Raw genomic sequence first — 4,105 nt, forward strand, 5'->3', positions numbered from 1 at the left:
GTATTACTTTCGTATGATAGAGGATAGTATCCGATGGCTAGAGAAATACAGGGTAATGTCCGTGATAAAATTGATTATTCTGGCCAGTCACTTCAATACATTGTCTTCTCCACCCATTGTCTTCAGAAACTTGAATGATGGACGAAATTTGTAACACAAGACAGGCACATTGCAGTAGTAAGACCGAGGTTTTTGTGTACCAAGCGCGTATTGTGTGCTGAGAATAATAGGCTTACAGCCAATTTAGATGAAACTTGGAGGTCATAAAATCTTACGAACCAATATTTTGCTCGACTTCAGTGAAAATATTGGCTTCAAAATAACTACAATTACTTTTGCGTAGCGTATACTGGCGTTTTCAGTGATGGATGCAATGACAAAATATTTTCGGGAAGTAGGGAATATTCTCGGTCATATTAAAGCGAACCGTCCAAACAAAACTCTGCCGGCCGGTGTGGCCGAGCGGTTCTAGGCGCTTTAGTCTGGAAACGCGCGACCGCTACGGTCGCAGGTTCGAATCTTGCCTCGGGCGTGGATGTGTGTGATGTCCTTAGGTTAGTTAGGTTTAAGTAGTTCTAAGTTCTGGGGGACTGATGACCTCAGATGTTAAGTCCTATAATGCTGAGAGCCACTTGATTTTTTGAAACAAACTCTTGTCAATGGGCTACGACTCGCGTGCTGCTGAGCACGGAATATCGCGGAAGTAATTTGCCTCTGTACGTGTTACGATACAATAATTATGTCTAAAATGTTACCAAAAATAATTTTGTTGTTTTCTTAACAGCATTCTCGTGGGAAGTTTCTTCGTAGTCCTACAGAACGAAAATTCACCAGCGACTACATTTTTCGCTACGCAATCAGCACAGTTTCACACCTCTTATAATATTTTATTTTTTATCTTAGAATACTTTTATGTTTCCGAAATAAAAGACACAGCATATGCATCTGTAAACTTTGAGGATGTTCATATATATTTTTTCAGTTCAATTACATTAGTGATTCTGTTACTACTACAGGCCGAAGTAAAAAATTATTTGCCTCCAAAATTTCTTGTAACGTTAGTTTTCCTTTTTTTCCCTAGTAGCTAGTGAGAATTTTCTTTTGAAAAGTAGTCCATCATATTCTAGACTAAAAAATGGAGTTGCCCAATATTTTCTTGAGTTTTTACGAATATTTGAAATTATCACTAAAACAAAAACAGGCAATGCTGTAAGACGGCGAGATGACCTTGAAGTCTATTTTCGTGTCGGCCACTGTAGCTCAGTTTAAATAGCTGCGACTCAGACAAGGAGCAATTAAATTTATAATCCTCGTCCACAGCAATTTTTAAGTCTTTCTTCCGTATGTTTTAATTCGAAACACGTCGTCTGTTGCTGCTCTCTCATTAGTTGCGTAGCACAAACATCTGACTCACCTACTTTTGTTCCCTTCATATCTCACGGAAAGCCCTAGCAACATCCCTGCACGAAACATGTAAGTCCAGCTCTGGCCCTATTCCATACCACAGTCTAATGAATACAGTCACCAATCTCTCTGGTGCGAAAGTTGTTACCGTTTGACAGTTGGGGCGACACTAGCGCTCCAACTGGTGAGAAAGCAAGCAGTCACATACGTCGTTAAGGACAATGTTTGCTTTTAATTGCTTTCTACTTATTTACAAAGTAGTTGATATATATTTTATGCGTTCCATGCGTTAGTATATTACAAAATGACATCAATTATGTGATATATGAGTGATAGAAATTGAAGCTGCATATGACATTGTTTGGGCAAGACTCAGTATCAGAGATGGTCTTAAAATGATAATCGGACCCTTATATCGCCCACCAGACTTGTCTCCTGATGTAACCGAAAACTTCAGAGAAAGCCTCAGTTCACTTGTACGTAAGTTCCTCTGTCATACTGCAATCATCAGTGGAGCCATTGGTCATCCAACAATTAACTGGAAAAAATACATTTTATTAGTGATGCGTGTAATAAGGTATCCAGTGAAACATTACTAAACGCCTTCTCCGAAAACTACCTAGAACAGATAGTTAGGTACCCCACTCATGTTGGAAATATTTTGGATCAGATGGCATCAAATAGACCTGACCTTTTGAGGATGTCCACATCGAAACTGATATCAGTGACCATGGCGCAGTTGTGCCAACAATGATTACCAAAACCACGAAGGACAACTACAACAAGCAGAGAGATATACACTGAAGCGCCAAAGAAACTGGTACAGGAATGCATATTCAAAAACAGAGATAGATAAAAGGAAGAATACGGCGCTGCGGTCGGCAACGCCTATGTAAGCCAAGTGTCTGGCGCAGTTAGATCGATTACTGCCTTTACAATGGCAGGTCATCAAGATTTAAGTGAGTTTGAACGTGGTGTTTTAGTCGGCGCACGAGCGATGGGGCACAGCATCTCAAAAGGTAGGGATGAAGTGAGAATTATCCCGCACGACCATTTCACGAGTGTACCATGAATATGCACAGAGCACAATTAATCATAGCTAACTCTTGGTTCAAGAATCATCAAAGAAGATTGTATACATGGAAGAAGCTTGGAGATACTGACAGGTTTCAGATAGATTATATAATGGTAAGACAGAGATTTAGGAACCAGGTTTTAAATTGTAAGACATTTCCAGGGGCAGATGTGGATTCTGACCACAATCTATTGGTTATGAACTGTAGATTAAAACTGAAGAAACTGCAAAAAGGTGGGAATTTAAGGAGATGGGACCTGGATAACTGACTAAACCAGAGGTTGTACAGAGTTTCAGGGAGAGCATAAGGGAACAATTGACAAGACTGGGGGAAAGAAATACAGTAGAAGAAGAATGGGTAGCTTTGAAGGATGAAGTAGTGAAGGCAGCAGAGGATCAAGTAGGTAAAAAGACGAGGGCTAGTAGAAATCTTTGGGTAACAGAAGAAATATTGAATTTAATTGATGAAAGGAGAAAATATAAAAATGCAGTAAATGAAGCAGGCAAAAAGGAATACAAACGTCTCAAAAATGAGATCGACAGGAAGAGCAAAATGGCTAAGCAGGGATAGCTAGAGGACAAATGTAAGGATGTAGAGGCTTATCTCACTAGGGGTAAGATAGATACTGCCTACAGGAAAATTAAAGAGACCATTGGAGAAAAGAGAACCACTTGTATGAATATCAAGAGCTCAGATGGAAACCCAGTTCTAAGCAAAGAAGGGAAAGCAGAAAGGTGGAAGGAGTATATAGAGGGTCTATACAAGGGCGATGTACTTGAGGACAATAATATGGAAATGGAAGAGGATGTAGATGAAGATGAAATGGGAGATATGATACTGCGTGAAGAGTTTGACAGAGCACTGAAAGATCTGAGTCGAAACAAAGCTCCGGGAGTAGACAACATTCCATTAGAACTACTGACAGCCTTGGGAGAGCCAGTCCTGACAAAACTCTACCATCTGGTGAGCAAGATGTATGAGACAGGCGAAATACCCTCAGACTTCAAGAAGAATATAATAATTCCAATCCCAAAGAAAGCAGGTGTTGACAGATGTGAAAATTACAGAACTATCAATTTAATAAGTCACGGCTGCAAAATTCTAACGCGAATTCTTTACAGACGAATGGAAAAACTAGTAGAAGCCGACCTCGGGGAAGATCAGTTTGGATTCCGTAGAAAAGTTGGAACACTTGAGGCAATACTGACCCTACGACTTATCTTAGAAGCTAGATTAAGGAAAGGCAAACCTACTTTTCTAGCATTTGTAGACTTAGAGAAAGCTTTTGACAATGTTGACTGGAATACACTCTTTCAAATTCTGAAGGTGACAGGGGTAAAATACAGGGAGCGAAAGGCTATTTACAATTTGTACAGAAACCATATGGCAGTTATAAGAGTTGAGGGACATGAAAGGGAAGCAGTGGTTGGGAAAGGAGTGAGACAGGGTTGTAGCCTCTTCCCGATGTTATTCAATCTCTATATTGAGCAAGCAGTGAAGGAAACAAAAGAAAAATTCGGAGTAGGTATTAAAATCCATGAAGAAGAAATAAAAACTTTGAGGTTCGCCGATGACATTGTAATTCTGTCAGAGACAGCAAAGGACTTGGAAGAGCAGTTGAACGG

This window comes from Schistocerca cancellata, chromosome 5 (genome assembly GCF_023864275.1).
Source record: "Schistocerca cancellata isolate TAMUIC-IGC-003103 chromosome 5, iqSchCanc2.1, whole genome shotgun sequence".
Lineage (NCBI taxonomy): Eukaryota > Metazoa > Arthropoda > Insecta > Orthoptera > Acrididae > Schistocerca > Schistocerca cancellata.